At 36.9% G+C, this 26,601-nt stretch overlaps 1 protein-coding gene across 10 annotated transcripts in view; it reads left to right on the top strand.

Moving 5' to 3' along the window:
• The window catches only part of xxylt1 (xyloside xylosyltransferase 1), a 235,678-nt gene extending 209,445 nt beyond the window's left edge, over positions 1-26,233 (top strand). For 9 of the 10 annotated variants that reach the window (XR_012387266.1, XR_012387265.1, XR_012387261.1 and 6 more), the window contains one exon: positions 23,052-26,233. The gene's annotated coding sequence lies outside the window, so the exon portion shown is untranslated. The remainder of the gene's footprint in view (positions 1-23,051) is intronic. The other variant, XR_012387263.1, reaches the window with a different exon arrangement.
• The last annotated feature ends 368 nt before the right edge of the window (positions 26,234-26,601 follow it).

Genomic DNA, 26,601 nt, shown 5'->3' with positions numbered 1-26,601 from the left:
ACACACACACACATATATATATATATATATATATATATATATATATATATATATATATATATATATATATATAATTAAGTATATTTATGTTGTATTATATTATATTATATTATATTATATTATGAAACAAAAGTGTCTCAGTTCTGTTTACTTCTATGTTTATTATCAAGGTCAGATGGATTTTGCAGCTCTGAGAAACCTCAATTACACAGGGAAATGGTAATGCACAAAGGTTGTGAAACTCCCTGTAGATAAAGCCCATTTTCTTGATGTTAGCTGAGTCAGCTTCACTATTACTGACCCTCATGATCTGGCCTTTGCTGAAGCACACGCCAGGTTTACAGTTCACCTCCCACAGAGGCTTCACCCGCATGTTTTCCTGCACGTGGTTTGTGTGAGTGAACCAAACACAGCCAAGTTGCTCTGAACACTGTGGTAATGTTACAGATGGCCGCTCAGTGAGGAGTCCTGGCATGCGGTATTAAGAAACATAGACAAAACTCATCCGGGTCTTACCGGTTACTTCTGGTTTTAGCCTGTTTTTTGTTGTGTTGTCCTTCTTAGCTTTGTATGCTGTACTGAACTGTCCTAAAGGAGTCGTGCAACATGACAAAGTCCACTACAGAGGGAGTTCTTCACTGAATTTCCTCACTTTATGTAGAGATGCACTGATAACAATTCTCTTGAGACATCCTGATTTGAGACTTTTTTTTGTAAGCATGACCTGCTGATACTAATTTGTACTGATTCTGATTTTCTTTCTAAGAACTGTAATTCACTTCATATACAAAACAACAAAATATACAGTACTTTTATTAATTTTTTCATCATTAAAAAAACAATCATTACATAATTATTTAACATTTAACAAATATTAATCATTAAAAAGTTACAGTTTCCCCCAAACTGTAATGTTAAATAAATATTGACAAACTTTTCATTTTTGTCCGAACTAGTTGAACTATTTGGGTAAAAATAAATAAATAAATAAATAAATAAATAAATAAATAAATAAATAAATTCAGGCAGAAAGTAATAAACAACTACATAACATCTCTGGCTCCAAATCACAAGTTAAAGTCTAACACAGTTTCACATGGTCAAATATTTAAATATATTTGTAAATGAAATCATTTGAGGAACTGAGCATATGTAGCAGGTGTTGAGGGATTTTCAGCTGTCTCCGTTTCAGTGATTCTGGAGGTTTGGCTTTATTTTTGCAAAGACTTTAAGTGTGTATGACACATTCACACTATAGTAAAATTCTCACTTGTAACTAAGTAACATCATCAACACATCTCTATCGGTACAGTAGTGTGATACAAAAAACTGCGATAACAGACCAGACTTGTCCAGACTTGTACCATGAAGTTACTGCCAGGGACAATTGAAACCAATTTGTTACAGTGGCTTCTTGAATTTATTGGAGACGTAACTCTATATCACTTTGCTGGAGGCTAAAACAGAATGAGGAGTGACTGTCATGCATTCCTGAAATCAACTGCTTTACGTCTTTACTTGTATTACATAAACTGCTTACATGGGTATTTCTTTTACTTTGTTTTTCATTTTTACTGAACTGTACGGTAAAAAAATGTGTGACATTGCAAAAATGTAAAGAAAACAACTCTTAATAACAATATATAAACAGTGCAAGGGCAAATTTTAATAAATGAAATAATCTTTTTAAGTAAAAGTTTTCAATACGTAGTCATGTCACAACAAAAGAGAATAAAATGTAACAATTTTATGTATGCGTAGGTACCAAAAAAGTTAAATATGTGAAACATTTTGATGCAACAGGTTAATGTCATGGGCTACATGACAAAGTCAAGACATTTGCAGAAGTAATGATAAAATTACAATAATTACTGTTTTCACATTACTGTGAGTTTTGGGTTTAGGGTTGGAGTAGTGGTAGGTGTTAATAAAATACAATTTAATGGGGAATTTAATAAATAATATAAATAATATGGTTGGATGATAATAATATAATAATGATATAAAAATAAAATAAATAATTCTTATTAACTTCTGGCCGCAGCTGTATCCCTTCTAGCAACAACCGTGCTTCACAGGGGGCTTCAGTCAAGGCTCATTCTGAAAACGTAGCCCTATATACATTTTTGGAGAGCAGTAAATACGTCCCTGGAGGTATTTTTCTTTTTTGCGCTTTTTGTTTTCAAATACACCAGAGGCTATTGTCTTATTCAGATTAAGGCAAATACATCCGTTTAAACATAGCCAATGAGGCTACATAATTACAATGTGACTGAAAATGCAACGTCACCTCAACAACCCATATCCAGTGTTTGGAGTATTGACAGCTGGCCATTGTTTGTGTGGAAACCAGCAGGACGTTTTGAAGGCTACAGTCAGTCGGTCAGATTTAGTTCTTATTGTTTTGAAATGTTGGCACATTATGGGCATTTCCCACTTTGACTTCCTTTGGCCATGAGGCTGTTTTATTCCTCCCACAACAATAACTCATTTCAGAGTAATCTCTTACAGGAATTGTTTGTGTTTTTGCAGCAGGAGTTACAGGAGACATTAAGGTGGATGTTATTCCCTTCACCTATTATCTTCACCTTGAGCTGAATGTTTATTGCCTTGAAGAAGAACTCAAGTATTAAAAAGCGGTTCAGGTAGTAGAAAGCTGTATACTTAAGTGAAGTGTTTGGATGTGGGAAGTCATGAGTGAGATGGGTGTGAAATTGTCAGTTATACATGACGGACACAGTGTGAACCTGTCATGCGGGTGAAGAACAAATGTGTTTGTAATATCAGGGGTGTGACTTTTTAATAAGAACATGGATGTCAGCAGCACAAAATGAAGTGAGTCACCTAGCAATTACATATATGTATGAGGTGTGTTCAAGCCCTGCAGTGTCATTTGTCCTGTGAGTTGGTACAAACTGGCAGGAAATACTTCTGAAAGCATAGGAAGCTAGATTACATGAAGTAGTGAACGCATGAGGAATGTAAAAGCATTTGGGCTATGTACACTAAAGATGCATCAAGGCATATGGTTTAAGGTGTGGTGTACTACAGCTGGCTAAAGTATCCTAGCAACCCCTTTGAGTCCTCGCAACCATAAGAATCCCTAGAAACCAATTTTAATGTGAAAGAAACCAATTTTTATTTCTAGTAACCACATGGGACACTCTAGAAATAAATAATTTAATTCATAATTCTTTAGCAATGGGCTAATAATGTTGAAAGTGGTGTTAGAGGGGCCAGCAGGGGGTGCTTAACCTGCGGTCTGTGTGAGTCCTAATGCCCCAGTAAAAGTGAAGGGGACACTACCCTGTCGGTGGGCGCCATCTTTCGAATGACAGGTTAAATCGAGGTCCTGACTCTCTGTGGTCATTAAAAATCTAATGGCATTTCTCATAAAGAGCAGGGGTGTAACTCCGGTGTCCTGGCCAAAGTCCCTCAATCGGCCCTTACGATCATGGCCTCCCAATCATCCCATCCACCGAACTGACTCTATCACTGTCTCTCCACTCCACTCCACTAATAGCTGGTGTGTGGTGAGCGCACTTTCACCATTGTCCTGTGGCTGCTGTTGGATCATCCAAGTAGATGCTACACACTGGTGGTAGTGTGGAGAGACCCCCCTCATGATTGTGAAGTGCTTTGGGTGTATGGCCACACACAATAATTGCTCTATATAAATACACATTACATTAATTATCAACTAGAACATCATACCAACCACATAACAACCATTTTAATTAACAGAATGAATGATCAGAATTCGTACATTGTAGTAGGATTTGTGTATCTTCTGATTACATACTCCTACATAAATGTCTGGAGAAAGCAAAATACGTCCTTGGAGCTACGTTTTTTCTTTTGTTGCAGTTTTTGTTTTCGCGAATCCACCAGAGGCCACAGCGTATGCTTTTTTAGATCTCAAATTTCTCTTGCAAGTGCCATTCGCACCTGCTGTTCTCGCGTGAATCCACCAGAGGCCGCTGTCGACTAACTGCCAAATGACAGAATGACTGACTGACTGACCGATTGACTGACCGATCAACTGACCCTCCTCCTTCCCTAAACCCAACCAATATGGTTTCAAAAGCACAGATTGACCCACCCACACTTCCCTAAACCCAACCGACAGTTTTAAAAAGCAATCCAGAAAAATAAAAAAAACTGATTTTTACCATGTTTTCAGATTTTACCACATTCTCACTCTGTTATTTACTTCTTTATTTTATTTTTTAGCTTTTGTTTTTGTCTTACCTTCTTTCTGGAACTGTTCTTCACCAGACTTGAACCTCGTTGTCACGGTCAGTCCACTGACAGCTCGACATGTACGTCGGCGGGTCAATCTGTGCTTTTGAAAACACTGGTTGGGTTTAGGGAAGGAGGGTGGGTCAGTCGATCAATCAATCAATCAGTCAGTCATTCAGTTGACAGCAGCCTCTAGAGGATTTACACAAGAACAGAAAGCGCGAATGGCACTCGCGAGAGAGATTCAAGATCTCATAAAGCATACACAGTGGCCTCTTGTGGATTCGCGAAAACAAAAACAGCAAAAAAAAAATTAGCTCCTGGGACGTATTTGGCGCTCTCCAGAAATGTATATAGGTGTACGTAATCAGAATGAGCCTGGGTTGGATTTTTTTTTTTTTATCTTTGCTATGATGACAGTATATATTATTTTACTATATATTTTCAAGATACTAGTATTTAGCTTAAAGAGACATGTAAAGACTTAACTAGGTTGAGTAGGCAAGTTAGGGTAAGTAGGCAAATCATTGTACAACAATAGTTTGTTCTTTAGACAATCAAAAAAAATGCTTAAGGGGGCTAATAATATTGACCTTAAAAGAGTTAAAAAAAAAAAAAAAAGCTTTTATTCTAGCCAAAATAAAACCAACATAGACTCATTCTGAAAACTGCCCCCTGAATACATTTCTGGAGATCGCAAATTAAGTAGCCAGTTGTATGTTTAGCTGCATTTCTTGAAAACGAACGCTACAAGGCGGTATGACAACCTTCTGTTTAGCGCTTTCCAGCTGACCGTTTACCTCTGTATGAACGGCATTCCCGCTATTACCAGTTTGTTCAGTGGCTCCAGACACAGAAAGGAGTTGATTACAATGGCAGGTCAATTGTCGATTGGTCAGTCATTCAGTCACTTGACAGCATCCTCTGGTGTATTTACTCGAAACGATCTGGTGCGAATGGCACTCGCAAGAGATATTTGAGATCTGAAAAAGTGTACACAGAGGCCTCTTGTGGATTCGCAAAAACAAAAACTGCAAAAAAATGCAGCTCCTGGGACATATTTGGGGCTCTCCAGAAATGTATATAGAGGTCGTTTTCAGAATAAACCTGGGTTGAATAAAACATAAAACTTCTTCAGTAGAAGCAACATTATCAGAAATATTTATATCACTAATAAATCAATAAATATCACTTAAAAAATATTTGAAAAAAAATAAACAGTTCACAGGAGGGCTTATAATTTTGCCATTATCTGTACATTCTTCAGAAAATATCCAAATTTAGCTAACATTATTAAATGTTTGTGCATGACTAGATATTGTAGACAAAAGATGTTATGGCATCTGAATTGACTGTCCAGTCTGACCCAGCACAGCTCTCATCTGCTTCTCTCCCTCATGGAAAACTCCCTTTGTTTGTGTGGTAAATCACCTTTCAGAGCCATTGTTTCGCAGACATTCCTCCAACGCTCAAGTCATTGGTCAGGCAGACTGAAGTTGTTTTTCTGACTAGCTGTGGCTGGTCTTGATCTCTGCTCACCCTCGAGTCCCCGGAGCCCTCAGACCTGCACATCCACTTCCTGTTTACTCTCTGTGTTCAGTGGCCTGAGCTTCAGCCCTCTGGAGGAAATTCAGCTCCGGCTCAGCAGAAAAGAGGAACTTTTACAGCATGTAAAGAGAAATGTCGCAAGCCACGTGTTGGTGTAATTTTAAGGTGTTGAGTGACTTGAAAAGTGTTGTTTCCTGTGGTGTTTCAACCGAGGACAGAAAACTATTTAATGTGTGAAGAGTTAAAGGGATAGTTCACTCTAAATAAATGTCTCAATACTCAGTCTTGACTTGTTCCAAACTACTTTTTTGGTTCTGTTGAGCAAGATACAATATACTGAAGAATATTGGAAACCTTTAGTCATTGACCTTGTAGGACAAACAAATACAATGGAAGTCAATGGTTACAGGATTCCAGCATTCTTCAAATAATATCTTCTTTTGTGTTCAACAGAATTAAAAAAACCCTCAAACTGGTTTGGAACAAGTCAAGAGGGCGTAAATCCTGAGAGAATTTTCATTATTTGGTGAATGGACCCATTAATAATGCATTTAAACCTGTATAATTATAACCTGTATAATTATGTCCTGTATAATATTGAATTAGTTTGAATTGATTGGTAATCTTGATTTGTAAATACTAAAGTTTTGCAGCATAGGCTCTTTCTGAAAACGTAGGCCTATATAGATCTCTGGAGATAGCGAATTATGTTGCCTGAAGAAATCCGTATGGCTGCATTTCATCTTTAAAAAGAACGCTACGTGGCCGTGTAATGTCGTTCCTTTTCGCGCTTACCAGCTGACCAATTACCTTTTACCAGTTACCAGTTTGTCCAGTTAGATTGCCACTTTCATCAGCAGACTTGAGATGCAGAGAGGAGTTGACTACGATGATGGGGTTCGAGTCTGACAAAGAATGGTTCCAGAAAACTGGTAAGACAAAAACAGATGCCAAAAAATAAAACAGCGATAATCGGGTGAGGGCTTTTCTTTATCTGGATTGCATTTTAAAACTGCCGTTTGGGTTCAATCCTGAGTGTGTTTATTTTGCGAAAATTACAATTGACTGAAAGACTTGTATAACTTAATAGCTTCGCAGCACAAAGCTACGATCACACTGGATTTTTTGCCCCATAGACTTCCATTTATACACACCCCGGAAACGCAAGCTCATGCGATAAGTTTAGCAGCTCACTGTGTTGCAAAGTTTAAGCTTGGTGAACTCTGATCAGCGAAACTGAATTACGTGACTGTACGAGACCAAGTGAAGATCAAAACATCACCTTTCTGGACAGAAATGTAAAATATGGACCAATGGCTTGCTTTTTTTAAAATGTCTAATCATCTTGGTCAGTTATATGACACAATTTTAAAGGCTTAAGCTCTAGTGTGACCGCAGCACAGCTCAAATCTTTCAGCTCAAATCAACAGTTCATACTATTTTTTCTTTTATGAAAATTAGCTATGAATGAATGCATTATAATATAGTCAATTTGTCATTATTACAAAATAAACACCTTTAGGATCTTACTGGTGTTAGTTTTGTGATTAAAAGTCAGCTGAGTGTACATTTATGCTTATTTAAAGGTGACCTACTGTATTATGCCCCTTCTAGATGTAAAATAAGTCTCTGACTTAGTAGTAACCAGTGCTGGGTTAGTTACTTTAAAAAAGTAATAGATTATAAATTACTGAAAATTTTTGAAAAATTACTACTGGAAAATTGTAATCTGATTACATCACTAATTAATTCATGTAAAAAGTAATCAGATTACTAATAACTTTACTATAAAGTTACTTTTAAAACATATAAAGTATACATATAAAAATACCTAATAAACTGCAGCTCTATCAGTAATTTAATATTCACTCAAAAGCATTACAATGGGTTGATCACAGCAGCTTGATATATTCAAAAGACTTAAAGAGTTCGCTCAAATCATTCACTTGTTCCAAACCTGTTTGTCTTTTTTAACAGAAAAAAAAAAAAACTGGATACCTGTAACCATTGACATTCGTAGTATGAAAAAGAACTGCAGTGTTTGGGTGTTCTGTGTTTATCTGAGGTAATTTGTCTACTGAAATGTGCAGTGCTTAATTTGACTAGAAAGGGTAATGAATCTGGCATGTTACCATAGGATAGAGAGGTGTCGTGCATGAAAGTGGGAAATTAGGGGGGGGTTGATGGTGCGGTGGATGGCGAAGTGGTGTCACGGATGAAAGTGAGCAGGGCGGGGGTGTCGCGGACTAAAGTGGAGAGGGTTTGGGATTCGCGGAAGACAGTGAAAAGGGAAAGGGGAGGAGGGCAGTTGAAAAGGGGGATCGGTAGTAAAATGAGGTGCCCGTTCAGATTTTAGAGGTACCAGATCCGGATCCGCCGTGTTCCAGCACAAATTAAACCCTGAAAAATGTTTATATTCCATAGTATAAACCTGATCAACTGGTGCGCCTATGAAATGTGGGCATGCCCATTATGTCCTCCTTGGTGACAAGTATTGTCCTAGAATGCTTTGTGTTTAAGTGCTTGAACAAGTTGCTGGCCGAGTTAAAAGTAGTGGAAAATTCTTTAGACTGCACATATACTGCATTTTACAGCAATATCTTTGGTTTTACGCTCAATGAAATCAAAGAATATCTGTATTTCCACTTTAAGAAGCAACCACTCTTGATAGCAGCCAATTCAGCTCATGTTCTCCTGCAATTTAAAAGTGCATGCTTATTAACTGATATATATTTATTACCTAAGCAATTAAATTACATTGACTTTAGTAATTATAATCAAATTACACACATTTATAATGTTATTTGTTTCATTACTGCCTTCCTCAAAAATGTAATTAGAATACAGTAACACGTTCCTGTGGAATGCGTTACACCCAATTCTGTTTATATGAAACTGCCCCCTTTAGGCTTTGATCTTAATTGAGCCATTTTGGCGACTGTCACTTTAAATTCAAATTAGATTGTGCTCTCTTTAAAAGAAGGCGGAGCTACATATACATAAGTGTCAGCATAACGGAAGATTCAAAAACAAATCTAACACCCTATGCTAATGAGGACAAGATAATGGGCGGGGCTTTCCCCCTCTGATGACACGTACAAAGGGAGAATGTCAATCACAGTGTTTTTGCAGAATGTTTTTATCAAGTTTGATTATAAAAGTAAAATTAATATTTCTTTACCATTAGAAGCTATATTGGCAGTCTGTTACACACAACTGTGTTTAAACCTCTTATAAAAGCGATTTTTGCATAATAGGTCCCCTTTAATTCAACTTTGCAAACCTTTAATGTTTACGAATCAAGGTCACCAATCAATTTAAACTACTTCAGGATTAAACAGTGAAAATGATTCAATAATTTATTAAAGAGACCATTCAATTATGATTTCTATTAAGGTACTTAAGGTAGTTTCTACCTTCTAAATAAGTGAATGAATTATACACAAACCATCAGACTAAACTAAATAGCAATTTCTTTAATCAATTGAGATATGCATCAGAAAACATCAATTATTTTTACAGGAGAGCTGGAATAGCTGTATGTCTCGGCGCCTGTGCTGTTTTCTATCACACCTGTTTATCTCCTTCATTTCCTGTGCTTGTTCTGCACTTCCTGTTTTGCATCAATCTGTCTCCCAAAGCTTCCAAGCTCCCTCCAACTCCTCCTGCCTTTGTGTCTCCGTCCATCCCTTATTCCCAAACTTTCATCTGATCCATAAATAACAACGTCTGTCAATGAGTTCACTTTAACCAGAGCAAGGTCATAAGCGGTGGACAAACAGTACTGTGCAAAAGTCTTAGGAACACAGTTACATTTGTTGTTTTAGTGAGGGTATAATGACATGATATATTACTTCTCATTCTCTTTTTTAGAATACAAACAGAAAATACAGGTTTTAATTGAATGAGTTTCTGTGTTTGTTTGATCTTCATTTTCTGTCAGAGCTGTTGTTAATATATGGGATTGTGAATTCCTAAAAGTATACAGAAAGTTTGTACTTCATTCATTCATTCATTCATTCATTTTCTTTTCGGCTTAGTCCTTTAATTCATCTGGGGTTGCCACAGCGGAATGAACCACCAACTTATCCAGTATATGTTTAATGCAATGTATAGCCTTCCAGCTGCAAACCCAACGCTTGGAAACACTAATACACTCTCACAATCACACACATACTCTGTCAAATTTAGTTTATTCAATTCACCTATAGTTCATGTCTTTGGACTGTGGGGGAAACCAGAGTACAAATTGCCTAAATAATCTTTAAAATCAATTCATCTTCATTTCTTTAATGCTTTTACAATGTAGATTGTGCCAAAGCAGCTTAAAGTTGTAGTGATTTGAAGTTTTCAGAGGTGAGCCTGTGAAAGTCTGTAAAGAGAATTCTGAGAATTGTTTGTAAACATGTGGTAAATGTTAGAAATGTATAGACCAATTACCAACCTACGTCACACATGACGTCACACGGGTCCCCGGTTGCAAAAAAAGACAGGCTGCAATAGTAAAGATGTGGTGCTGTGCGGTAGGATGCCAAATTGGAATTCTGAATCATACACGTTACTAGTTTTTGATTGCAGAAATGATTTTATCAAAAAACAGTTATGGTTAATTAAACTGCAGACACTGAATGCTAAGAATGAAATGTTAAAGAGTAAGTTATTAAGGTAAAGTTGGTTTTATATTCACACATTCATTCAGTGACAACTTGTGAAACACTCCCTATATTGTTTAACATGACCGTTTGAATATTCGGTCTGAAATAACCTGCAAGTGTGACTTGAAAACAACATTAACACTGTTTATTTGACTGTGAGCAATGTTGTACTTTGATAGTCATTGGCTGCTAATATGATTTCGCTATTTAGAGTTTGCGAATAATACTTTTATGAAATTATATTATTAAGGAGAAAGTCCAAATTTGCAAATATAAAACCAAATTTACCTCAATAAGTTCACATACCCTGCTGGACAGGTGCAGTTCACTGTCAGAATGCAGTTGTTTTGCTTGTTGATGATTAGTTACCCAGCCCTTGTTCAGTTCTGTTTTCTTTCCTTGTCTTTGGCTTGCCAGAATCTCGGTTGTTAGCACTACAAAGTGTTGAATCTGGTAATCATGGAACATTATTTCTTGCACATGACCATACAGAACAACATTGTTGGCATCCAAAGTCCAAAGTGTAGGCCTTTAACTTCTCTCCTGTAAAATCACTTGAATCTTCAATGAGATTGTATATTTCGGGCTGGATGCTTGGTCATTTCGTCTTATCCAATATCCATTGGGAGGGTGCTATCACAAATGGACCTGTCAGATGAACGCTGCTCACTTTCACGTTAATTTTACAGAATCACTGTGCTTATCTCTGGGTGACAAGCTGTTGTAATATGCTGAAAGCATTATGTAAATAATATATGTAATGTGTTGCTAGCTCTCCCAGATTTTTTTCTTCCACCTCCCTGCGTGCACATCCTGAATATTTACAAACATGGTAATTGGTCTATTGCTGAAGCACATTACAAAGACTCTGAAGTAAGTAGTACTGAATTGTGGAGTTAAACCATATCTGTAGCTGTCAGAATACATACAATTTAATAACATGGATCTTTCAAAATTCGGGTCTAAAATTGTATGAAAGTTTCAGCTACTTTCAGAGCCTTTCAGAATTTGACTGTTTATTTTAGTTGGCGGTTAATAACACATTTTTCTGGCGTGTGACAGACTCAGAACACATTTTTCAATATCGTTTTACACAAAAACTAAAATATAACACCTCCCTAAAATGAAATGCCTTCTCTGATGGGCTTAAGTATAATAAATATTCAAACGTCAGCTTTGACATTAATGAAATGACTACTTTACTGTATCAGATCACAGTAGAAAAACCCAAAACATCCACTTTGTTTTCTCGTTTAATGTTCCGTTTCTCTTGTAAATGCATCATGATATGGAAGTAAAATTAGTCACAACTTCTGCTTCATGCAGACTTTAGGTGAATCTAGACAAAGCAAATGATTAGCATAAACTAAAGTGGAAGTATAGCACAAATTTACATGCTTTCTTGACTTAATGACTAAGCTACAGTCAAAATGCTATGAATAGTTTTCCCACTGACACATACACAGTAAAAAGCCATTAGATATTTTACTTTTAAAAGTGCCTAAATGGAAATGAAAATAAGCCAATGTGTTTTTATTTAGTTTTTATTATTATTACCCAAATGGGTCTAAAATGTACCTTCGAAGTACTAATATGGACTTTTCAGGTACAAATATGTACCTTTTAAAAAGGTATTGCCCCAGTGACAGCTCTATATATATATATATATATATATATATATATATATATATATATATATATATATATATATATATATATATATATATATATATATATATATATATATATATACATATATATATATGAGCCTGGGTTAATATATATATATATATATATATATATATATATATATATATATATATATATATATATATATATATATATATATATATATATATATATATATATATATATATATATATATATATATATATATATATATATATATATCAACCCAGGCACATTCTGGTTACATACCCCTATATACATTTCTGGAGAGTCCCAGCCCAGATAGCATACGAATGTGGGCCACTTTAGGCAGTTATGCAGCACATGTGGTATTTCTTCAGCCCAGACAAAATGAATGTGAGCCTGAAGTGGCCCACCTTTACAATGGCAAAGGGGAGCCAAAGATTCTAATTCATATATGGGCCATTTAAGACAAAGATTTGGCACTTATAGCAAAATGTAATCTGAATGTGAGCCTAATGTGGCCCATGTGGAAAATGGTAAATTTGGCCCAAATGACAGAGGACAAATGTAGACCACAGCTGGCAAAATAGTGGCATAGTCATTTAAGGGTAATCTGGGTCTAAACCTAAAGTGGCTCACACGTGTAGATGCAAATGTGGCCCAGTTATCTTAAGCCATATGTGGGCCACTTTTGGCAAATATTTGGCACAGTAAACTCTGGCTAATGCAGCCATTAGCCTACAGTGGCCCAGAGAAGATATGGAAAATGTCGCCCAGTTATGTTAGAACATATGTGGGCCACTTTTGGCAAATATTTGGCACAGTAAGCTTTGGCTAATGTGGCTGTGAGCCTAAAGCGGCCCAGAGGAGGTATGGCAAATGTGGCCCAGTTATTTAAAAACATATGTGGACCATAAAGAGTAAAGTTACCATCATGGAGAAAAGTGTTTGCTTTAGTTGGGCTCATAGTAGTTGTAAGTAGTAGCAAAACTTTATTGTCCTTGACAGGAGATTTGCATTGCCATATTGCTGCAGACATTCACTAAAACAAGCATCAAAAAATAATACAAAATACAACAATTACAAAATGTAAAATGCTATTTAAAAAAAGACCCCTTTTAAGTAAACCCACTGAAACAGGTACAAAGGATTTCTTATTAAGGTTTAACCTACACTTTGTTGCTCTATAACCTAGAACCTCTTAATATATTTTTTTTCATTGGGCTGTTATAACTTTTAGGAACTTTGCTTAAAAAGTTTGTTCATTACAGCAAACAAAATAATTGAGGCACACTCTGGGCACAACCTGTGGTGAAATAATATAATTCACTGATGTTTACCAATGTTTAATCCATTATTAGAACTAATAGGCCAGATCTGGGCCAGAATAAAAGCAAACTGTGGCCTAGAATAGGGTCAGTTTTGGTTCATTTGGTTGAATTCTGGCTGATACGTGGTATTGCTTTGGCTTCTTTGTGGCCCAGATCTGACATTCAGGAGTGGACCGCCCTAGAGCCATCATTCCATTCAGTATGTGGTCCAGATTTAATTGTCTGGTGTGGGCCGGATCTGAGCCAGAATAAAAACAAACTGTGGAATAGGGTCAGTGCTGGTTCATTTGGTCGAATTTTGACTGATATGTGATATTGCTATGGCTTATTTGTGGCCCAGATCTAGCAAAAAGGAGCGGACCGCCCTAGTGCCATCATTCCATACAGTATGTGGTCCAGATTTAAGTGTCTGGTGAGGGCCGGATTTGAGTCACATGAATTTTCCTAGCTGGGTAGAGGTACATTTTTTAATGCTGTGTATGCTTTTTCAGGTCTTAAATTTATCTCGCAAGTGTCATTTGCATCTGCTGTTCTCGTGTAAATCCACCAGAGGCCACTGTCGACTGACTGACTGACCAGCTGATCGATAAACCCCACCCACTCCCTTCCCTAAACCCAACCGACAGTGTTTTGAAAAACTATCCAAAAGAAAAACCCTCGCAGCAGCTTGATTTTTACCACGTTTTCAGATTTTACCACATTCTCACCCTGTTATTTACTTGTTTATTTTATTTTTTGGCTTCTGTTTTTGTCTTACCTGCTTTCTTGAACCGTTCTTTACCGGACTCAAACACTGCTGTCACTGTAAACTCCAGTCTGAATCTCAAACCCTCCGACGTACACAGCAAACTACTTGGTAACCACAGAAAAGCCGTCCACACGAAAGTAAACAGTCAAAAGGAACGGCGTCACACCAACCTATAGTGTTTGTATTAAAGATAAAATGGCTACATAATTTACAATCTCCAGAATTGTATACAGGGCTACATTTTCAGAATGAGCCTCATGATTGGTTTTTAATGATTTATTGAACATATCAAATCCACTACACTGAGATATGCAAATGATTACGATCACTCTCACCAAATAAAACTGATTTATTAAGTTAAAGTCTTGGTTATTGGTTTGCATGTACCCCAGGACATCAGGTTATTGGAATGGTCTGCTTTTTGTGTCAGTTCTCAGCACGTTGGCGTGGATGTAAACTTGCTCAGTGAGTCTCAGTCAGCATAATAAAGTCCAGCTTTGGGACGAACTCATCCCTACTGACGAAACAAAGCTGGAGAAAGCGCCAGCAGCTATTCTCTCCGTCCCAGAGCGTTTTTTTCTTCCTTGAATTCAGGACCCACAGCTGAAAGACTGGGCTCTATTTTTAGCCGTGTTCTCTTGTTTACTGAGCGCGTGTTTTGATTTTTGCACGTTTGCGTTGAGGGTGTTCAGAGGAAGTGGGCTGTTGCTGCATCCTATTTCAAGCAAATCGCAGTGGGATAAAATTGCTTTTAAATGAATGGACAGTGCTTGTAATGGATCTTTCCATGCTGGCTGTCCAATACTTTCCCTGCTTTTGCAACTTCCCAGGAGGCCGCACACTGTGTCCCTGACAAATGAGGGACAGATTGTGGCTAATTGTTTTTATTTTTTAGAGCTTTTTTTTTTCTAAGGCTAACACAAACGGACAAACTCCTTTAGGGAATTATACTGCCCAGCTGCACCATCACTCAGCACTGAAAGCATAATAATTAATAATAATAATACAAGTACAGCTGTGTTTATATTTGTCTATCACTTTCTTTCACTAGAGCAAAATAAATAAGGCTGGAATGACTTTGTATGTATTTTAAAAGTTTGGAAGTGGTAATGTTTTTGATATAAAGTCACGTGTGCTCACAAGGCTTCAATTACTTACAGTAACATTATAATTGTGGAATATTATTTAAGTTTCTTCAGCTTAGTGCTTGTTTATCAGGGGTCGCCACAGTGAAATGAACCACCAACTATTACAACATATGTTTTACGCAGCTGATGTCCTTCCAGCTGCAACCCAGTATTGGGAAACAACCATACTTTCATTCACACATACACTACGGCCAATTTTGTTTACCCAATTCTAATAGCAAAATAGTATTATTGTGATAGCGATAATTTCCTACAAACCTAGACTGTAGTGTATAACAATTCATTGCATACATTTTACAGTGAAATTTTTATTATTATTTATGAATTTAAGAAAGTATATTACTGCTTCACATCCTTTTGCACCCAAACTTTTGTTTGAGAAATGGGAGGGACACAAAATGTGGAAATCATTCAAATCCCATGTCCTGCATATAAAAAAAAAAGATGTCTTTATTGTTTAATAGGGGTCGATCATCAAGTCCTCAAGAGAGAATCATTTAAAAATGTGATAAAAAAAGGAGGCAACAGTGCATTATTAATTATAAAATAACAATATTTTGTTGCACATTAAATGTGGACTATTGTATTTTGCAACAGAAACCAATAAGCAGTACTAAGGTGTAGGCCACTGGTGTTCAAACTCAGTCCTAGAGGGCCGGTGTCCTGCCTATTTTAGTTCCAACTCCAATTAAACGCTCCTAAACCAGCTAATCAAGCTCTTTCTAGGTATACTAGACGTCCAGGCAGGTGTGTTGAAGGGAGTTGGAGCTAAACTATGCAGGACACCGGCCCTCCAGGACTGAGTTTGGACACCCCTGGTCTAGGCTAAGTGCTAATTTGGTGTGTGTTCATGTGATGTTCTCTTTCACCATGTGAACTCATTAAGAGTTTATCATTCATTCATTTTCCATTGCCTTAGTCCCTTATTTTTCAGGGGTTGCCACGACAGAATGAACCGCCAACTATTCCGGCATAGGTTTTTACTCCCAGTACTGAGAAACACCCGGTCTCGCATTCACAGACACTCATACACTACGGCCAATTTAGTTTATTCAATTCACCTATAGCACATGTCTTTGGACTGTTGGAAACCAAAGCACCTGGAGGAAACCCCCGACAACATGGGGGGGAACATGCAAACTCCACACAGAAATGCCAACTGGCCTAGCCGGGAGCTCAAACCAGCGACCTTTCTGCTGTGAGGCGACAGTGCTAACCACTGAGCCACCGTGCCCACATTAAGAGTTTATAAAATGTGTAAAGATGTCAAAACAGCAGCAGGAAATCCTCCATCACACAAGGAGACACTTTTATTAATCTGACACAATCTGTATTAATCTGTAACGGACAACATTTCAACTATGAAAAATTAAAACAGAAATGCTCCTTTTGTGGTTGCATCTTGTGACATCATGTCCCGTTTTTAGGTACATTTTGTAACACACACACACATTGTGCAAGATAGTCTACTTTTAATGGAATTTCACTCTGGAGTAACACATTTTGTTGTGAAATGACATCGGATCTGCCGCATGAAATGCTCATTGTCAGTCCAGATTATGTTCGCCGGCTGCAAGAATGATGTAACCTTCTCAAAATCATAATCAGAGACTTATGCAGGTCACAAAAGCATTATGCAACAGGTGATCACACAACCCACAGAGAAATATTACTGAAAAAGTCAAACGGGCAGGATTATTTTCAAAACTCAGGAGTTGAAAATTACAGAAATAGGCTAATGTTTAAATTAGATCTTAAAGGGACAGTTCACAAAACAGACATCTGTCATTGTGTGCATGTCATGATTTTGTCAAGTGTGATCCTGGATTAACATCCGTGTTCATTTTTGTTGAAAATGTAATCCATAGCCATTCCCTACCCCTAAACCCAACCATAACTATAAATTATTTCCAAAATTAGAGAATAACAGTTGGATAACAATCAAGTAAAAGTGTGTAAGCCTAACCTTAACATAATTGAAGTTTATTCATAAACAAATTTCGAGAGGATCACGTGCTTATGATTGTTCACAGCTGTTCCAACTTTAGCTAATGACTGATTATCCTATCAAACGATCCTTAACTCACTATAAATGACCAGACTTTTCTTATCTCAATATCTTCGTCTTGAAGAAACCCTCCCACCCAACCCTACTTTCCCTCCTTTCAAACGGGTGTCACGGTGGCCAGCGATTAGCGCTGTTGCCTCACAGCAAGAATGCTCCTGGTTTAATTCCTTTCCAAACCAGACGGCATTTCTGTGCGGAGTTTGCTCGTTCTCCCCGTGGTCGCGTGGGTTTTCCCCGGGTCCTCCGGTTTCCTCCCAAACCGGATTTGGCTGATTTGAATGTTGTTCCAGGATCAACATAGATGTTAATCTAGGAACATGTCTGGCTTGGTGAAATCAGGTTGGTGGTCATTGTATTGAACGTTTACATTTTTCATGTTCTTATATACACTCAAATTTAAACTACTTATTTAAAATGAGCTGAAACACATTTATAAAAAAAAATAATGTTAATTTAATTCTTTCATGTTGTGCCAACTCAAACCAATTGCGTGGAACACAGCATTTTTTAGAGCGTAGGGATTTCTGTGCAATGAAACTAAATGGTAACCAAAAGAGAACATTATAAAAATCATCATGTATGCTATAGGGGAATTACCAACCTACGTCACACATGACATCACACGGGTTCAACTGTGCATACTGGTTACAAAAAAGGAACGGTTGCAATAGCAAACATGTGTTGTTGTGTGGTAGAATGCAAAAATTGAAAGTCCAAAAATAGAAAACTTAAATTTTACCGTACACCACACTGCTTTTAATGCCAACCGCCGGCGTCTTTGGCTAACAGCCATCATAAGAGCTGAATGGAGAGACGACCTATTAAAAATGCTGGACTGCAGTTTTCATTACATATCAGGTAGTTCACGCTATTCTGAATCATACACATTACTTGTTTTTGATTGCAGCAATGATTTCAGCAAAAAAAAAAAAAAAAAAACAGTTAAATATGGTGAATTAAACTGCGGACATTGAATGCTTAGAATGAAATGTACAAATCTAAGTTCACATACCCTGCCATACAGGTGCAGTTCTCTCTTAGAATACAATTGTTTTGCTTGTTGATGATTACCCAGGCCTTATAGGTTTGTCTTCTTTCCTTGTCTTTGGCTAGGCAGAACCTCAGTTTTTAAAGCCTTTAACTTTTCTCTCGTAAAATCACTTGGAGTTTCAATGAGATAGTTGTATAACTGGGGCTGAATGCTTGGCCATTTCATCTATATCCAATATCCATTGGGAGGGTGCTATCGCAAATGGACCTGTCAGACGGACGCCGCTCACTTTAACATTAGTTTTGCCAAATAACTGTGACAAGCTGTTATAATACGCTGAAAGCATTATGTAAATAATATATATATAATATGTAATCAATATAAGTTATCTCTTAAACAATTATTCATGTTTTAATATTTTTTGTTTAATAAAAATAATAAACAAAAATCATTTAATACACTGTATTGAAAACAAAGACCATGTTTTTTTTTTAGATTTACAATTCATTTATAAGTAAACTACTTATTAACATAAAAATTTTGTCATTTAGAGTATTTTGTGTTTGCATAAAATAACAACAAAAAAGGTGCTTTTCAGATACACTCACCAGCCACTTTATTAGGTACACCTTACTGGTACCGGGTTGGACCCCTTTTTGCCTTCAAAACTGCCTTAACCCTTTGTGGCATAGATTCAACAAGGTTCTGGAAATATTCCTCAGAGATTTTGGTCCATAGTGACATAATAGCATCACGCATTACCACCATTACACCATCACCACCAGCCTGAATTGTTTATACAAGGCAGGATGGATCCATGCTTTCTTTTTTTCACCCATTGATCCATGGTTTCCCCCAGGTGCTCCTGTTTCCCCCACAAGTCCAAAGACATGTGCTATAGGTGAACTGGGTAAGCTAAATTGTCCATAGTATGTGTGTGTGTGTGTTAATGACATTGTATGGATGTTTCCCAATGATGGGTTGCAGTTGGATCTGCAGCGTAAAACATATGCTGGATAAGTTGGCACACCAACAGTATGCATTTTGGATGTCTCCGTTATCTGACCCATTCATTTCAGGGTTTGAGTCTCTTCTAATGTTCAAATGTGTTGGTTTAGGTGTGTTTAATTAGGATAAAGTTGAAGGTTGTGTACTGTTGGTGTGCCTATAGAAACAGGGTTGAGAAACACTGAAATAGAGCATAGTAGATACGACTTTCTCAGCATATGATAAACAAATTAAAATGTCATTCTGATTTAATCAGACCTTTTTTTTCCCATTTGCAGTGTGATCAAATTCTCTTGAACTTCACAGGAATGTAAAGCTCCTCCCAAATGTAAAATTCCTCCCTGAGATTTCACAAGTTCATGTGAAGTGAAGAGTCCAGCCCTCAATCTGTAGCATAACACATTTTTTCTCTAGGCCATATAAACACTTATAATTTCCCCCCAAATGAAATATAATACAGTTTGTACCTTCTCATTTACTGTACTGCAAAAAAGCACATACTGTATCTTGTTGTTGTTGTGCACGATTGAACTTTTGGCACATTCTGCAGCAGTCTGCGGCCACATGTCTTACCTGAAATACCGCATAGCACTGATATCACACCGTGCTGCGCTTCGAGGCTGTGTTCCCATGCACGCTGGTATTATTTAAGGCGACAAACCGGTTGCAAACTGACTTGAGGCAGTTCTGCAAAACAGCAAAGGATCAAAACTGTCACGCAGAATGAATTAGAGTTTGTTTATGTCGGGTTTGAGGCATCAGTCAAGTTGCAGCAGGACTGGAGGCTTTTTTTTTCACATTTAAGCCAAATAACTTGTGCTTTCATTGTGGAAACAACAAAAGGGCTCGTGTGTGTTTTTGTTTGTGCTGTTTTTATGCAAGTGACAAAGAAAATCATGAAAATAAAGGAAGTGATCTTCATTGTAATGTCCATCCTACGAGGAAATAAAGAGGCCAGTAGATTGTGTTTTAAGAAATTAATGTTTTTTATTTGAAAATAATGTTTTAGATTGATACAATGTCACAGTTATATTATATTATATTATATTATATTATATTATATTATATTATATTATATTATATTATATTATATTATATTATTTTATATTATATTCTGGTCTATTAATTATTTTATATTATATTATTTTTTATTATATTATTTTATATTATATTATATTATATTATATTATATTATATTATATTATATTATATTATATTATATTATATTATTTTATATTATATTATATTATATTATATTATTTTATACTATATTATATTATATTATATTATATTATATTATATTATATTATATTATATTATATCAATTATATTATATTATATTTTATTATGTTATATTATATTATACTTAAATTTTCACATTTAATGTTTCTTTTACAATTAAAAGTGATTGTTTCTATCGATTTCTACTAAATTTTTGTTACTTAAATTTGACTTTTTATTAATTTTCTTTTACTTTGTTGTCTATTTTGTTCTCTTTGTCTGCTGTATTCACACCCGACGCGGCACATGCAAATAAATCGTGATATTGGCACTTAAATAGATGCATGTACATTTTGAGTTTACTCACTTCATTTGCGAGTCAAATTAAATTCTCAATAGACGTGGATTCACGTCATGTGCAGGGCTTCGGTTTGCCCGAAGACTGTAGCTTTGTTGCTAAATGGTTAACATGGATTTTATTGAGATAGTAGCTGTGCTTTATGTGCTTTAGGAAGGCAAAAAAACAGCATTGATTCATTCGGCGCCATGTCTAAGTCCACTAAATCCTGATTTCAGAGGTGCAACCAGCTCTGTGAGCTCATCAACACCTCCAGAAGCTATATCTGGATGATGGAAGCTTTCAGCGGCGCTTCAGACTGACCCAAGCTCAGTTTGATGAACTGTTGTCTGGTTTCTGCAAAAGGATTTCCCCTCGAGACACCAACCATAGGTGCATCATAATCATGGCCCTACAAGAGCAAGCTCCTGATTAGTTAATGTAGCGTGAATGTACCCTGAAGTTCAGATTTTCCAACTCAAGCAATCCACTCTATGCGCGTGTTAAGCGAATCAAATGCGCAAAACGCTCAACTCACGAATTCGTGCCGCTTTATTCATGTGAATCACGCTGCAAGATGTCTAATCACATCTTTGCGTTGACTTACCATGTAAATGTACATTTTTTTTGCATTTTGTTTTTTCATTTTTATATATTTTACCTAATATTGATGTTGTTTCCTAGTAATGATTTATGTTTGTGAAGTGCTTTGAGTTGCATGCATGTAGGAAAAGTGCTATACAAATAAAATGTATTATTATTATTATTATTATTATTATTATTATTATTATTATTATTATTATTATTATTATTATTATTAGGGATGGCACGGTGGCTTAGTGGTTTGCACTGTCACCTGACAGCAAGAAGGTTGCTGGTTCAGACCCCGACTGGGTCAGTTGGCATTTCTATTGCCGTGGGTTTCCTTTGGGTGCTCTGGTTTCCCCCACAGTCCAAAGACATGCGCTATAGGTGAATTGAATAATCTGAATGAATGAATGAATGAGTTATTATTATTAAATCTTACAATTAGAGTTTAAAAACTTAATTGCAGGGTTACTTTCTCACAATTCTGACCCTTTTTTTTTGTCAAAAATGCAACTTAGTATCTCACAGATAAACTCACCGGTAAATGCAATTTTATGTCTTGCAGAACTCTGGAAAAAACGTCACAACTAAAAGGAATGAAGTCTATAAATGAGCAGTTTTGAGAAGTGAAGTCAGTTTCTTAACTTAGGAGTCAGAATTGGGAGATATTAACTCAAAATTGTCAGTGATAAAATCCAGAGTGCACGAATGAGGTCAGAATTATAGGATGAAAATTCACTGTTTTAAGAAAAAGATAATTTCATCTATCATTTAAAGTTTAAAGTTTTAGTTTTGTTAGTGGGTATATTTTGCCTTTTTTTCCCTCTGAATCAGTCACAATTACTTTTATGTACACTTTAACCTTCCAGTCTTTCTCGAACACCAAATCATAATATTACAATAATTTCTAGGTATTGCGACAATGAGTATTGAAAAAAAGAAAACTCTTTTAATCATAGGAGTAATTATATGTTACAATACTGATTTCCTCATATATAATTATTTTCAATATTAGATTTGTTTCACACTTTTATGGTACACATAAGCATAAGAGACTTATCTTCTGCCCGCTGTGTAAGGAAGCGGTGAACACTGCACAGGGTCCCTGTGAATCAAATCATGACTTATTTGTCGACAAAGTTCACAGGAAATCTGAATGAAAGGAAACAGGAAGGAAGTGATGGCGATTTACTTTAAAACAGTCTCCCTCTGTCTCTCCACATCAGCAGTGTCGGAAACTTTACTGAACAATGCAGCAGCAGGATTTAGTTCAAATGTTGCTTTCCTTGTCACTAAATGCATGTAACTGAATGTACATGCAGTGTATATCCCTACTTTTATACTCCCTTAAGCCCCAAATTGTCACAACTCATTAAAGTGGCTCTGTTATGCTATTTTAAAAGTTCTTCATCTTATTTAGGAGGTCCCCTACAATATGTTTACATCTACCCAAGCTCTAAGAATACTAGTATTTTAGTACTAGTAATAAGTATTTTTCTTACATTTCTTACAGTGTCTGAAATGGTTCTGTGGTGAGAAGGCAGGGCCGAGTCCGTGGGAACGGAATGAGGCCGCCGCGTAAGTGAATACACCTGTGGAGCGCACCGGCCTCGAATACCACGGAAGGAGCTCTGGACTATGAGAGGAGAAACGATGCCAGAGGAAGCCGAGAGAGGACCGACCCGGACATAATGTTTTACTTTTGCTTTCAGTTTGACTTTCGTTGACAGTTTGCTTTCGTCCGTATGTCTTGGTTTAGATGGCAGTCTCCGTGAGACAGAGACTCTCTGTTAATAAATATTTTAAAACTGCATTGGTTCTCCGCCTCCTCCTTCCCGGCGGCCAAAGGGCCGTAAACTTCCTTACAGTGATGCCAAAACCCGGGAGAAGGAGGGACACGTTGTCCAGTTGCCCTCGCCGCTGAGAGGGGACGAGTGTTCGGGAGTTAGCCCGAGTAGGGGAGAAACCCGTTCATCTACCCAGAGTGCCGGGCGGCCTGAGGCTGGCGAGGAAAAGATCTGCCTGCTGCCGTCTCCCAGCATGGGGAGGAGCAGGGGAGGAGCAGGAGCAGGAGCAGGTAAAAGCGCTGAAGGGAGCCATCCCACAGAACCCGGGGGAGTCGCCGCAATCTGCTATGATGCCGTAGCCTGCATTCGTCCATCGAAGCAGGAGTGGAGCAGGAGACCAAAGATGTCGCCAGCCAGCCAGGAGAACCGCTGCTGGACAACAGAAGATGTACAGGTTGATAGATTCCTCCTCAGGGCTCCCAACACGTCTTCGCATCTCTCAGCTGGTGAAGGACTGAGTGGCAGCGCGTCTGGAGAACCGACCCCCAATTTTTTTTTTCTCTCCCCTTTCTCGGTCTACTCTGTCTTTCCTCCTTTTTCTCTACCCACCCACCCTTCTCCTTCCCTAAACCCAGCCAATAGTGTTTTCAAAAGCACAGATTTAGCAGCACCCACCCCCTTCCCTAAATCAAACCGTCAGTTTTAAAAAGCAGGCGTCGCTGTGGCGCAGTAGGTAGTGCTGTTGCCTCACAGCAAAAAGGTCCCTGGTTTGAGCCTCGACTGGGTCAGTTGCCGTTTCTGTGTGGAGTTTGCAATTTCTCCCTGCGTTCGTGTGGGTTTCCTCTGGGTGCTCCGGTTTCCCCCACAGTCCAAAGACATGCGGTACAGGTGAGTTGGGTAAGCCAAATTGTCCGTAGTGTATGAGTGTGAATGAGTGTGTGTGGATATTTCCCAGAGATGGGTTGCTGCTGGAAGGGCATCTGCTGCATAAAAACATACTGGATAAGTTGGTGGTTCATTCCGCTGTGGCGACCCCGAATTAATAAAGGGACTAAGCCAAAAAGAAAATGAATAAATGAATGAATGAATGAATGAATGAATGAATGAATGAATGAGTTTTAAAAAGCAACCCAGAAAAAGAAAACCCCTCATCTGACTTTTACCACATTTTCAGATGTCACCACATTCTCACCTTGTTATTAATTTATTTTCTTTTTTTTTTTTCTTTTTTTTGGATTCTGTATTTGTCTTACCTGCTTTCTGCAACCTTTCTTTGCCAGACACCCTGTCGTCGTGGTCAACTCCTCTCTGCACCTGAAGTCACCGACATACGCAGCGAGCCACTGGACAAACTGGTAACAACAGAAAAGCCATCCATACAAAGGTAAGTGGTCAGGTTGTAAGCACGAAAAGGAACAATCTCAGGCTACGTTTTCAGAATAAGCCTCTGTTGGTTTTAAAATGGTAAGATTTTACATTGCAATGAGACTTCATTAAATAATGGACAAATAAAAAACAAAAGTAAATGTACTGTGTGCTTTAATCTTTACAACTTTGCCAATTTTTGCTTTTACATTCTCAAACATGCATTACACACTATACATTAAAGATAATATCCAAAAAAAAAAGCAGTTTAGAAACCGTCTCCAGTTCCAGCTCTATTCTCTTTTCACTCTTCTACTAAAAGATACTACTTTTTTACCTAACAACTAGCTGGTCTCTTAATTATCACGTGCTAAAAGTATTTAAAATTCTGCAATTTATTACAAAACCTAAAGGAATGCTGGGAATGTGATTAACTTACTGTATTCACCACATTCCTTTCATAGCCACAGACATTCTTGTGAAACTGAAAAGGGGAGTGTGTAAAAGAGTGCAGATATAAGGGGTGTGCATTGCATCCCACTCAGTTTCGGGAAAGAGTTTCTGTCAATGAGTGACACAGATGACTGACATTGATGAGCTGCGGAAGTAGTAAGCACTCTCTCATTCTCCCATCTGCTTAGTCGGCTTTTCAGGCTGAGAACAGACCATTTTGTCATTATAAAAACAACAGCATGTAAAGTCCATCACTCCTTTTCTTACAGCGAGTCACTGGGATTTTGCAGAGTAAGGTGTTTTTGTAGTCCAGTCAAATAAACACTTCTGACTAGAAGTGTGCATGACTTATCATCCAAGATATTAGTTTTTTTAACAATAAGTGCACTGACGCTGGCACTCACTTTTCCAGATGGTTAAAGTACAAAACCATACCATGTACACTGAAATTAATTGGATTTGCTCATGTTGTAAGGGTAAGTGGTTGCATATAATTTATATGGGCTAAATTTGTGTGTTTTTTGCTGCACGATATTGCAAAAAAACTGACATTGCAAAAATTTGTTTTTCTGCTACAGTACATATATTGCTGTATTAAGTGAAGTTTCACAAACTAATTTCGAGAGGAGCACATGATATGACTGATCGTGACTGGTCTCTCATCTGTAATCATTAATAAGCCAATCGGATCAGTCCAAACTCACTGTAAATATCACGAATAACATTAATCCCTGATCTTCATTTTTTGAATGAAAATTTAACTCTTAAAATGGGATTTCAAAAGATTGATTTAAATAACTGTAAGGAAAGAATTCATAATATTGCATTGTGATAATTTTGTAGAAAATATGACAAGCAAATTACAAGCATAAACGAATACAATAGAACAAATATACAAATACAATAGACAATGCTTTTTTTGAATATTCTATTGAGCTCAAATGTAAAATAACCATGCAATTAAATGTAAAATAACACTGTATAGTCTTCATTGCAATAAAAAATACCTTTAATCTTTTTTAAAGCAACTAACTTTATAACTTCTTGTTCCCAAATAGTTTAAATTAGCTTGAAATCTAATAGTTACGTCAAAAAAAAAAAAAAAAAATGTAATCAATATAGTATGGTTAAACTTTTTTTTTAGTATTGCTGTTACACTATTTACAAACAAAACTCAAAGTTATTTTTAGCTAAAGTCTCTTGAAAATGTCTAGTTCAATTGAATTCAGCTTTATTTGTATAGCGCTTTTACAATGTAGATTGTGTCAAAGCAGCTTCACATAAATGGTCATAGTAACTGGAACAGTGTAGTTCAGTTTTTAGTGTTTAAGTTCAGTACAGTTCAGTTTAGCTCAGTTCAGTGTGATTTAATCATTACTGAGAGTTCAAACACTGAAGAGCAAATTCATCGATGCGTAGCTCTACCAATCCTGAACCATGAAATATTACGTACTGTCA

Source organism: Danio rerio, chromosome 11, assembly GCF_049306965.1.
Source record: "Danio rerio strain Tuebingen ecotype United States chromosome 11, GRCz12tu, whole genome shotgun sequence".
Classification (NCBI taxonomy): Eukaryota; Metazoa; Chordata; class Actinopteri; order Cypriniformes; family Danionidae; genus Danio; species Danio rerio.
The sequence above is the reverse complement of the archived record's forward strand: the minus strand, read 5'-3'. Positions and strand labels throughout refer to the sequence as shown.